The 13,029-nt window shown below is 50.2% G+C and overlaps 1 protein-coding gene across 2 annotated transcripts in view; it reads left to right on the top strand.

The window, feature by feature from the left end:
* ABR (ABR activator of RhoGEF and GTPase) overlaps window positions 1–13,029 on the top strand; it is a 180,666-nt gene that overhangs the window by 71,150 nt on the left and 96,487 nt on the right. The window lies entirely within an intron of this gene.

The raw sequence follows: 13,029 nt of genomic DNA, 5'->3' as shown, positions 1-13,029 counted from the left end.
CCCACATGGAGGAGCTGGAGGGCAGGCTGGTAATGCCGGGGAAGCAGCTTAGCCCTGAAATCCCCATGACTGAGCACAAGCAAGGTTTGCTACTTGCTTACCTGGTCCATGGCAAGTAAGGTGGGGCCTCTGCTCCACGTGGTCACTCAGGGACCCAACCTAATGGAGGCTGCACCATCTGGAACCCAAGGCCTTCAAGGTCACTGCCGCAGGGGAAGAAGGAGAGGGAGAATTGTGCATGAGGGCTGACCAGAGCAGTGGGAGTCAGGGGCGTCAGGGCCTTAAGGAGGTGAGTGTGTCTGTGTATGTGTGTGTGTATGTGTGCATATGTGTGTGCTCCTCTGTGTGTGTGTGTGTGTGCGCGCGTGTGTGTGGGCAAAGAGAAGAAACGAGCTGGCAGGGGGAACCCCATTGCCCTTCCCCAGCTTAGCCCTCACCTGGCTTTACACCACACAGAGGAAAGGTGACTTTGGTGTTTAAGGAAGAGGCCATTGACTTGGGGAGTTCCTCTCATCTCCCCTCAGTGGGTGACAAAGCTGGAGCAGGCGAAACCACTGGCACTCTGGAGCTGAGGGGAAGGGAGAAGGACGTGAGTTTTGAGGCACCCTCTTATGGCCCTAGACAATCGTAGAAATTTTTTAAGGTCTAGGGAGACTCTGAGTGGATCGCCAGCAGCTTGAGCTGAATGCCAGCGAGCCTGGCCTCCTGGCAGCAACAACAGAGGTGCAGGGTGTTTCTGTGGGTGTATGGGTGAGGGTGTATAAGCATGTGCAGGTTGGGAATGTCTTGGCTGATTCTGCAGGTGAGGGTGGGGAGCCTGGAGCCACCAGGCTCTGGGATTGAAGGGAGCCCCTGATGTAACAGGGGGGGGTCATAGATTCTGATCCTGGCTGCCACAAACGTGCAAGGCCCTTTGAGAGTCTTACTGGCCTCTCTGGACCTTGTATTACATGTTTGTTCTCTGAACTGTCCCTGCCTTTTCTCAGCCCTAGATTGAGAGTCATTTAATTTTTCACAAATACCCAAAGGACTCATGAAACCATATATGGGAGAGGGGCTCTGAGGCCAGTGATAAATGGGATTGGATCCAAAGGTCATTGTCATAATGGTCCTTTGATTCCTCCTCCTCCATCGCCTCCTGGCTGCTCCCCCTTCTCCCCCTTGGGGGCCCAGCTGCATTTCCCACCAGCAAGCGGGGAGAGGGGAGGAAGAACAGAGCCTTAAGTCAAATCAGTCCAGGATCATTACTTGTTATCAATTCATGACAGTTTGGAGGGGAAGCAGGAGGCAAGTTAAAGCTGTTAACTCTATCAAAGGTTAGAACTCCTATAGGATTTGTCAGTGACCTCCTGGCCCCAGACCCTAAGTAATTGAATTGGCTATTATGGGAAGAGATTAGAGGATTTTTAAGGGATTGTATCAGCCAGTCGGCAGTTATCCAGCATCCTGTGTGAATACTGTGTGTGAATACTGTGCTGAGTGCCACGAATAATATGAAGTAAATACAAGTGGGCCATCCTGGGACTTCCCTTGTGGCGCAGTGGATAGGACTTTGTGCTCCCAATGCAGGGGGCCCGGGTTCGATCCCTGGTCAGGGAACTAGATCCCACGTGCATGCCACAACTAAGGAGCCCTCCTGCCACAACTAAGACCTGGTGCAACCAAAAAAAAAAAAAAAAGAAGAGGGCCATCCTTGCCTTCCAGACTCCTGCCACCTAGTGGGGAAGCCAGAATATACCAAAGGCCAAATGAATATGCACTTGACTTTCTTTGTAGAGGACTTTTATTTTATTTTATTTTTTATGTTTTTGGTCTGATTGATTGACCACTATACTGTTTGTGAAATACTCTTCTTGTCTGGCATCTCTCATTGGTCTTCAAAGCAGCCCCGTGGACTGGGCATGGCAGCTGCACCATCCCATTTTCCAGTGAGGAAGGAGAGGCTGTGTAGAGCTGGGACCAGAACCCAGTTCTGTCTGACTTCTGGCCCGGGCTGCCAATCATTGGCTAGCAGAGGTGGGAGTGCTGAGTCCTGCTTAGGGTCTGTTCCTGTCACTGTGTCTGGTACATAATAATTTAGGAGATGTTTGTTGAATGACTGTTGCTCATTTACACATGAAGTAAGTTTTCCTCCATTATGGTAAGGTCATCTGGTCATTCTGCACCATTATTCCCATATGTTTGGTGGACATATAACTGCATTTCCTACAGATCAATTAGGAATTTTAGGCCCCTCTGCCGGGTGGGGAATTATGTCAAAGTACAACAAGCAATAGACTTGATCCAAAGAGCAGGCTTTAAGTTGTGGCTCAGTTGTTTATTAGCCAGGTGGCTGTGGATGAGACCCAGAACCTCTCTGAGCCTCAGTTTTCCCCTGTGTAAAATGGGGGAGTAATATCTACTCTGACAACCTCCCCGGGTTTTGAGAATGAAATGAGATCCTGGCTGTGGCCTTGATTTGTACACTGTAAAACACGGTGCAGATAATAGCGTTTCTCGTCCATCTTTCTTAGCCTGGACACGGTGAAGCCGCTCTCCCTTCTCTGCCCAGGGCCGGTTGGCAGGCTCCTCCTCCCTCGCCTGCCTCGTCTGCCCCAGCTACTGATGCCCAAAACCTACGACTCCTTTGTTTCAGGCTTTGGAGTCCTGGCTTTTCCTGGCGTCCACGGCCTCTGCCTCCTTCCCCCGGGAACCTGGAAGTGGAGGATCGGTTCGCGTCTCCATGGCAACCAGAGAGTCCGAGCCGCACCCCCGCGGGGGGCCTGAGTCTGTTCCAAGCCGCGGGGGCGGAGCCAGAACTGAGCGTTCCAGCTACGCGGTAGCGCCTCCGGGAACCAGCTACCGGGTCCCTTCTGCCGGGTCTTTTAGTTGCTTTTTTGCGGGGCTAGTGCCCCTGCCCCAGGCCTGCCGGAAGAGCTGGGGGTGAGGGGTAAGCCATCCTGCGGTCCAGGCGACTGCTGCAGGCCGAGTCTGAGGGCTGTTGTGTGAATGGGACAGGGGCTGCCCTCCCTGCCTGCCCACGGTAAAGCCCTGTCTGTGCGCCTCCTTCACCTCTTCACCAGCAAACCTCGCAGTCCTTCAAGGCTTAAGTCAAATCCTGCCTCTTACAAGTAACCTTTCCTGTGCTTCTCATACAGCCTGGCTGATGGCTTCCTGGGGCTCTTTCAGAGTTTAGTTTCATTTGACTTTAGGGGCTGTGACCTCAGGGTCCTTGTCTGAAACTGGTGGTTCTCGGCCTTACAATACATTAGAATCACCTGGGGAGCTTTTAACAGCCCTGCTGCCCCGGCTAACCCACACCAACTCCATATGGATCTCTGGGTTGGGAGCCAGACACCAGTCTCCCCAGGGGATTCCAGTGTGCAGGGAAGGTTGGAACTGGTGTCTTGAAGTTCAAATTTTTATTTATTTGTTTGTTTGTTCGTTTTTGTTTTGGCTGCACCGTGGGGGCTTGTGGGATCTTAGTTCCCAGACCAGAGATTGAACCTGGGCCCACAGCAGTGAAAGCGCCGAGTCCTAACCACTGGACTGCCAGGGAATTCCCAACTTCAAATTTTAAACACTCCCATGGCCTGTGATGCCTTGCTTGATGCTAAGCCTACTGAACGTAGGCTGACCGATGAACAGTTGGGTCCACTGGTGAAGGAAAGCCTGCTAGAGCCTAGCCCAGTTGTATGTTTCCAAAGCTCTGGTTTGTTTCTTTTGTTGGTGGTGTTTTGTTTTTCAAGGACTAGGAGATCTCTGAGGGCACTTACTGCTCAGGAAGAGGACTGGGGTGGTAATGATAATAGCTACTTGTTTATTTAGCACCTGCCCTGGACCAGGTGCCTTGCATTGCATTTAGTTTTTGATGGGGACCCCACAAAAACCTCATGAGGTATAGGCATTGTGTATTATCCCCATCTTACAGATGAGGAAACTGAGGCTCTGGAAGGTTAAATAGCTTGCCCAAGGTCCCATGGCTCTTAAGTGATAATACTGGGATTGGAACCTGAGTCTAACTCAAAGCCTGTGCCCTTGACCACTGCCCTGTCCTGGCTCCCAGCTCCCTCTTCCATCAGTTGTAGAGCAGGAGGTGCTGAGAAGGAGGCGGCTTGTCCCATGGGAAAGATGCTGGTCCCAGGATGCCTCACCTTGGTGCCATGCCACCGCTGAGGGGCTCCCAATGGGATCTCCGGGGTCAGCTGGGGTCACGGGGCCCTGAAAGTGTCCAGCCCTTTCTCCTCTTCCTTCAGCAACCTCTACTGAGGACTGTTCTGCCCAGATGCTGTCCAAGTTCTTTAACCCCCAGGATGTTTAATGTCTCACAACCAGCCTGTGACACGGGCATTGTTATTCTGTTTCAAAGATGAGAAACTTGAAGCTTGGGGCGGCCAGAGCCAACCAGCTGACAATCCGCAGAGCAGTCCTCCCGGTTCTGTGGCTCCAAGGCTCTGGACTCTGAGTCTGCCTTGGGGATCTTGGCTTCCCCCAGGTTGCTGGGGGAGAAGAGGCCAAGTTCTGTAGCCCTGTGTGCCTCTAGCTGTGTGAAGGAGATGAGGGTCACTGTGCTGCTTATCAGCCTCAGAACGGACCCACCTGTTGAGAACAGCCAGTGTCCTGGCCCGCTGGGAATGTGTGGGGGAGTTAGAGGATCTGGGGGGAAATGGGCAGCTCTGTGCACCTCCCAGGGGAGGGGCCGACATCGGGAAACCACATGTGCACGGTTTCACAGCAGGGTCAGTGCAGGCCTCAATCCAGTGCCCGGCATCCAGTGCCCGGCATCCAGGGGAGTTCTGAGCAGGGGACAGAATCATTTGCTGGGAGCTAGTGACAGGAGTGGCAAGTTGGAAGGACTCTACCCATGCAGGAGGGACCTCAGCTTCAGCGACACCAGTCTGTTCATCAGTGCCCTGAAAAGAAGGGCGTGGTCCTGCCCTGGGTCTTTGCAGCTCTGTCCCCCTCAGTGGGAATGGCCTCTTCCTGCCCCTCTTCTCTCACTTCTGTCAAGGCACACTCAGACCCTTCGCCAAACGGCCCTCTTCCTCCTCCAGACTTTGACACAGGTTGTTTCCTCCACTCATGGGCCCTGAGAGCAACCTGCCCAGGTGGATTTTTCTCTTTGTACAGGTCCTACACATTATAATGGTTGAAACACAGGTCCCGGAGTCAGACTAGCTGGCTAGTCTGTTAAGTGCACTTAACAGCCTTTAAACCTTGGGCAAGTGACTTAACCCCCTATACCTTCACTTCCTCAACTGTAAATGAGAATCACAATGGTGGTACTTAAACTTGGTTTTTAAATTTTTAAAAAACTTTGAGTGCACCAGTGTTAAGCATACAGCTTAATGAACTCTTACGTACGTCTGCTCATGTACCCACCCAGATCAAGATGTAGAACGTTTCCAGTAACCCAGAAAGTTCCCTCATGCCCCTTCCCAGTCAATACCCACTGCCTCCTGCAGCCCACCCCCAGGTAGCCACTACTGTGAACTTCCATCGCTGTTAGTTTTGCCTGTTCTTGAACTTCATAGAAATGGAATCCTACCGTATGTGCTCCTTTGTGTCTGGTTTCTTTTGCTCAACACATTGTAAGATTCATCCATCATAGGGTTGCTCTGATGGTGAAATGAGGTAGTGTACAGCCCACAGCCCGGCCCAGTCACAGATGACAGTGAGCATGCTAGGACCACACTGTTGAGGTCCTGGAGGGGAGGACGGAGTCTGTGCCCTGTGGCTCTGTCACCACCTGACACAGCGTGTGGCATACAGAGACTTTTGATGCTCTCTGAGGAAGTTTGATGCTGCTTTGGTGGGAAGGATGGTCAGGCCTGAGCTTCCCTCCGCTGTTCTCCTAAGGTTCCCTCCACCCGCACTCCCTCAGTTCTAGGGCAGAAAATGGGTTTATCACCTAATATCAGCCTTTGTACCTCCCCTGCTGGGGGTGGGGGCAGGACCGTTCCACACCTGGAACTTATCTTTATCCTGTACCCACAGGTTCTTAGAGTGTCCAAGAGGAGGTTGGAAAGAACCCTCAAACTTCCCTCAGCATCTGTTTTTGGGGGTTGGGATACCAGGATGGATTCTTGGCTGTGTCCATCAGTCGTTGGCGATGGACAGTCTCAGGGGAGGGTTGTAAACAGCTTGACACCTGTGTGCCTCCAGTCACCCGGGCGCCCCTTCCCCCCACCCCTGCCCTTGCGCCTCCCAGAGCCGAAGGTGGTAGAAACGAGAGCTGGTCATTTGGGTTTGAACTTACCCCCACTGGCCAACTCTCCACATTGCCCCGCAAGAGCATGTTTGAGGTCTCCATGGTCTGTCACTGGTTGGTTCATATCCTTTCATCTGGCACAGACTCCATCACAGGCTTAGAATAGGTAACCCTACATTCACATGTGGTCCCAATCTGGGCGATTCCTAGGCGATCTGGAGGTCACAGGATTCTGCCTGCATTGTAACTCGACAGAGGAACATACGCATCCATTGGGAGAAATTATCTAAAGTTAGAGATGGTCGGCAACGATGTGGCTGGCAAGATCCCACTGCAGGAAATGGTCCAGAACAACCGTCTTCCCTGGGTCCTACCTAACTCTTAGCTCAGCTCACAAGGCCCTTGGTGTGCTGGTCTGTGCCCACTTCTCCAGTGCAATCTGCCCCTCACCCCCCTGCTCACTCAGTGTTCCAGCCAGGCTGGGCTATTTATAGTCCCCTAAGGCACTTTGTGCCTTTGCCAAGCCTCTTCTCATTGCCTGGAACTCTGCTCCTGTCCCGCATCTGCCTGGCAAGCACCCACACATCTCTCAAGATTCGATTAATTATATTAATGATAGCAGCTAAGATTTATTGGGTGCTTACTATGTGCTAAGTGCCCTTGCATGCATTATCCAGCTTAATCCTCACGGTAGCCCTGTGCACTCCATCCCTTTGTCATCCTCTTTCACGGCCACTGGTTTAACCAATATCCATTTGTAAGTGGCTGCCTTGTACCAGCCACTCCTCTGAGCACAGAGGAGTGGGATGTGATTCAGCCTGGATTGGAACCTAAACTGTGTGACCCCAGGGTCCTTGCTCTTAGCCACAGTGATAAACCACCTTCCTTGGAGTATCACCCGAGCCCATCCAGCCATCCTCTCACCCACACTGTTTCCTGCTCCCTCCTCTTTGCCTTGCCTGTGAGGTACTTCTGTCATAGCATCTAGGATGTTTTCATGCTTATTGGACTGCCTTCCTCTACTGGGCTGTAAGGATTTCAGTTAGGAATGTGTTCATTTTAAGTGGCAGAAAATCCAACATATAGGGGCTTATAGTTCCCATTTAGCAAGAAATGAGGTAGGCTGTTTCTAGCGTGGCTCAGTAGCTCAGGGGCGTCCGGGAAATGTCTGCGTTCTTTCTTGATCATTTCCTCATGGCAGCAGCATGGCCACTGTAGCTCTGGTTATCACATCTGAGTTCAAGGTATAAAGTCCCTTTTTAATTATCAGAGCAAAGGCCTTGCCAGAGGTCTACACTTACATCTCATTGACCAAAAACTATGTCAAATGGCCACTCCTAGTTGTAAGAGAGGCAGAGGAAGTGGGTATTTTGCCAGAGACTGGGTTCATTGCCACCTCATATAAAACCAGCATAAGGTAAGCAGGGAAGGAGAGAAGATAGATATTGAGTAGGAGACAAGCAATATCTGCTAGTAACCTAGAGAGCAGAGATCATGTATTAATTGCTCCCCAATTCTCAGAATCTGAATGCTTTATAATTATTTTGTATTGTTGCCTTGCAGGCAACATACAGACATATGCACATACAGACATTTTTTTCAAACATAATATACTGTACATACCATTATTAATTTCTTTTTCACTTAATAAGATGATGTAAATCATCCAGATAATTTTTAATGACTACATAGTAGTCCATCTTGGAGAAGTACCATAATTTACCCAAGTCCCTATAATAAATCATTCAGCTTGTTTTTAATATTTCACAATCATAAACAGCCCTGTGATGAATAACCTTGTAACTTTATTTTTATGTACATTTATAATTAATTTCTTAGGACACAGTCTTAGAGTATGCTGGGTTAAAAGCTGTACCAACTGTTAAAGCTTTTGATACCAAGTTGACTCCAGAAAAGTTGTGCCAGTTCTACATACCCTCCAAGAGATTCTGAGAGTGCCTGTTCTCTTACAAGCTTGGGTATTTTCTGTGCTGATTTGATAGGAAAATTGCAAAAGATAGAGGTTTGCATTTTCTTTGATTACAGGTGAGGTTAACATTTAACATATATATGTTATATATATATTATATGTGTATATATATATATATATACACACACACATTGGGCAATTCTCTTTTTAATTTTCTATTCATTTCTCTAACTCATTTAGAAAGTTGAGGTATTCGTCTTTTTCTCATTGGATTGCAAAAGTGCTTTATATATTCAGGAGGCAAGGAGGTTCATAGGAGAAGGGTGGAACTGAGCTGGATTTGAAAGCTAAATAGGACTTCGCTGGGTGGTCAAAGGGTGAGGAGAGTGTTCTAGGTATAGGAACAGCATGTGCAAAGGTCCAGAGGTGGGAAACTGTGTGTTTGGGGACTGTGTTGATTTCATAGGGCTGCCATTAAAAAAAATCATCACAGGGAGGCTCAAGAGGGAGGGGATATGGGGATGTATGTATACATATAGCTGATTCACTTTGTTGTACAGCAGAAACTAACACAACATTGTAAAGCAATTATATACTCCAATAAAGATACTTTTAAAAATCAAAGTAAAAATAAAAAATCATCACAGGGACTTCTCTGGTGGTCCGGTGGTTAAGACTGCGTGCTTCCACTGCAGAGGGCATGGGTTCGATCCCTGGTCAGGGAACTAAGATCCCAGAAGCTGTGTGGCCAAAAAAACCCCCAAAATTTATTTTCTCACAGTCTGGAGGCCAGAGTCCAAAATCAAGGTGCCGGCAGGGCCATGCTCCCTGCCAAGGCACTAGGGGGAGAATCCTTGCATTGCCTCTTGCAACTTCTGGTGGTTCCAGGCATTCCTTGGCTTTTGGCCAGATAACTCGGATCTCTGCCTCCATCTTCACATGGCCTTCTTCTGTGTGTCTGTGTCTTCTCCCCTTCTGTTTCCTATAAAGACATGTCATCAGATTTGGGTCCCACTCAATTAAAGTAGGATCATCTCATCTAGAGATCCTCAACTTAATTACATCTACAAGGACCTTTTTCCTAAGTAAGGCCACATTTATGGCTACCAAGGTTAGGATTTGGACATATATATTTGGGAGCTACTATTCAGACCCTTTCAGGGACCTACCTAGAAGATGTCTGATGTTACAGGGCAGCAGAATACGACTCTGTAAAGGAAGAGTCAGGTGCTGACTATGAAAGGCCTTGAGCCAGGGAGTTTGAAGTGAATGGGGAACTGTTGAATTTTGAACAGTGGGGAAACGCGATCAGATTTGCAGTCTGGCAGTCACGGGGAGAGAGTGTTGGAATTGTCCTTGTAAGAGTTGGTGAGGGTGGGAAGGTGGATGAGGAGTGGGGATATTTCAGGGTGTAGGAGATGAGCAGGAAGAGGGAGGAATCTGGCATGACTCCTAGGTTTCCAACTTGAGTGATCTGGCAGATTAACTTCAGGAAAAGCTTGGGTTTGAAGTTCCTGGGGGTGGAGTTGTCCAGGAAACAATCAAAGAGATGGGTCTGCAGCCCAGACCTCTCCCTGGAATATAAATAAAATTTGGGAGAGGGAGTAAAGTAGAGGTGACAGAAACCCGGAGAACACCAATTTTTCCCCGTCATTTTATTATGAAAAATTTCAAACATACCGAAAAGTTTAAAGAATTGTATAGTGAACAGCCATGTACCCACCATCTGGAGTCTGTAATTATCATTTTTCTCCACTTGCTTTATCACACATCTGGCCACCCCTCTGAATATCATCAACCCATCTTGTTTTTTATGTACGTCAGAGTAAGTTGCAGACATCAGTACATTTCACTTCGACACTTAAACGTGCATGTCATTAACTAGAGTTAAATATTTAGTGAAATGCACAAATCTTTGATGCAGTGTACTATTTGATGAAGTCAATGAACACATCCGCCTGTGTACCCCAAATCCCTGTCAAGATACAGAACATTTCCATCACCCTAGAAAATTCCTTGTGCTCCTTACAGTCAACTCCTGTCCCTACCTGACCCCCAGAAGCAACCACAATTTTCATTTTTTTTCCAAGAGTAAATTAAATTTGTCTGTTCTAGAACTTCATATAAATGGAGCCATACAGGATGTGTTCTTTTGTGTCTGGCTTCTTTCACTTAGCATAATGCCTGTAAGAGTCATTTCTGTGTGTCTCAGTATTTTGTCCCTTTTATTGCTGAGCAGTATTCTATTGTAAGGATGTATAGGGAATACCAATTTTTAAGGGGTGGGCAGGGAAAGAGGATTCCACCAAGGAGACTAGAAGGAACAGTGAAGACCGTAGGAAAAGCACCCAGATAGAATGTCAAGGAAAACCATCTGGATCAGTTATAATTAGGTTTGACTGCATATAACATAAAAACTAAATAACAGTGACTTAAATAACATAGGCATTTTTCTTCTCTCGTGTAAAAGAAGTCTAGAGGTAGACATTCCTGGGGTGGTATGTTGGCTCACTGTGCCATCACGGGCCCAGGCTCCTAGCTTTGTGCTCAGCTATATTCAGCACTGGCTTCTATCCTCAAGGTCCCCTCATGGCTCAGTATGGCTGCTGGAGCTCCAGCTCTCCTATCTGCTTTCCAAACTGGCAACAGAAGGAGGAAGCATGGAGAGAGGGAAAAAATACCTTCCAGCGAAAACAATCTCAGCAACTTTCTTCAAAGTTCCACACATATCCACTCAACATCTCATTGGCCAGAACTTCATCACATGACCCACACCACTAGGAAAAGTAGCCTTTTAGCTAGCCACGGAGCACACTGCCACTCCAAAGATAGTGAGATTTCTGTTACTAGGAGGGGAAATGGATATTGTCTGTCAGCAGCCTCCTCTGCCTTTTCTCTTTTAACACCTGGTGGCCAAGCCATGGTCCACTCAGCCTTCCTGTCTGTGGACCTACACAGACTGAAGGCTGTGCTTGGCAGATTTCCACCCTCCTGAGTCCCCAGGGCTCCTTCTTTCTCAAAGGGTTGGTTTCTCTGTCTTTTCTGTATCCCTTTTCCTGGTAGGATTCTCCGGGGTCTCTGGCTGGTTTCCTGGGCTGTCAGGGTCTCCAGGAGGTTGGAATGAAAGGGACAGTATCCAGGAACATTTGCAGAGAGCTCTGAGGGCACTCTCCTCCACGCCCGGGCGCCCCGCTGTTGTGGCTAGCACCCCTCTCTCCCCTCCTTGGTCAGCCTCCCCTGACGAGGGCTGTAGATGGACATTTCCCTAGAAGATTAGTGAGATTCAGAGGGGGAAAGATGGCATTTGGAGACAGACTTGGATTCAGATCCTTTCTGTGCAAATCTCTCTGAGACTCAGTGACTCTGTCTGTGAACTGGGGATCGTGAGAGCAGCCTCCCCGATGTGGCTAGGTTGAGATGTGGGTCCAGGGGCACCACTCTGATAAGGATGAATTGGGCTCACGTGGCGGAAGGCTGGCAGAGACCTTCCCACCCTGCTGGGACCCAGGCAGCTGCAGACTGTGCGGTAGAGTCAAGCCTCACCGCTTTCCCTGTGGTCCCTTCTACCCTTGCCCTTAGGAAATATCTTGAGAGTGAAGGCTCTGGTCCTGCGACCCCTGGGAATTGGTCAGTGTACAGGAGAATCAGCGGGGCCTGCTGGAATCTGAACGGATGGCCAGGCCAGTGTTCACCACAGCTCACACCCCCCGCTTGACTCCAGGCACTAACAGGGCAGCCTGGAGCCTCCTGGAGGAGAGACCGCAGGTTACCGTGGTGTTTCATTCCCTCCTTGTGCTTCTCCAAAGGGAGTAGGTCTCACCAAACAGCCGGGCTCCCTCACAGTGCCAGACTTGGGCAGCCCGGATGCTGTGGTCCTCTTCCTCCCTCCCGCCCCCTGGAAATAGCAGAGTCGGCTCACCCCCACCTGCTCCTGAGACAGAAGCCCTGTGTCCTCCCGGCAGTGGGTCCTGTTTCCCCCGTGCCTGGCACACACACATCCCAGTGTCTGGATTGCTAGGTCCTGTGGTTCTTCACGTGCACGCCTGTCCTGGGGAAAAAAATAATAGCTCACGTCCCTGACAGCTTAATGGGCCGTCAGCACAGGACTGGAGAGGAAGTCGGCAGGAACAGGTGCAGCGAGGCTGGGGGGCGCTCTCGGCTGCCAAAGGGGCAGATTGGACTGAGTGTGGCCGTGGCCGGGCGCCCTGGTGACCCGTTGACACCATTCTCAGGCTGCCGGCTGCCCCGGGGGCTGGTGTGTTGTGACAGAGGAGGAGGAGCCAGGGCCCCGCTGAGAACTTGGCTCAAGCCTCAGACCTGAGAGGGACAGTGCATTCCTCTGCCCATTCACTCACTCCACACACGTTCCCAAGATCCTGACCCACGTGGGCCGTGGCTGCTGGGCACACAGCGATGGCTGTCACCCAGTTCCGCGCCAGGCGCTCAGGGACGAATGGGCAGGATCGCTGGGGGCACTAGAGGGCCACACACTGTAGTTCTGAGCTGGGAGGCCAGGGGGGACACTGCGGAGGAAGTGATATCTGAGCAGATGATGGGACAGACCCAGCCAGGGGTGGAGGTGGGGGAGGGTCCCTCACACAGCTGTAGGAGAGACCCCCACTGGTGGGGTGTGATGGGGGCCTTTCTGAGATGCTGCCTTGCGCCCGCATGGACCCGGCCTGCTGTCCAGGGAGGGGGTGTCTGGGCGGGGGCTCTGGCCCCTGAGTGGTGCTGGCAGCGCCGATGGGGTTAACAGCAGCTTGACTTCCCTGTGGCTGTTTCTTCCCTCCTTTTCCCAAGGAATCCTACATTGAAATTACAGAAATAAGTGCCGGCTTTTGAGAAGTCTGCTGTGCAACCGCGTCCCTGCCAGGCCCGGGCTGCCTTCTGGCCCATGCTCTGCCAGCCT

The sequence above is a fragment of the Balaenoptera acutorostrata genome, chromosome 20 (assembly GCF_949987535.1).
Source record: "Balaenoptera acutorostrata chromosome 20, mBalAcu1.1, whole genome shotgun sequence".
NCBI lineage: Eukaryota > Metazoa > Chordata > Mammalia > Artiodactyla > Balaenopteridae > Balaenoptera > Balaenoptera acutorostrata.
This window is presented reverse-complemented; position numbering and strand designations above follow the sequence as displayed.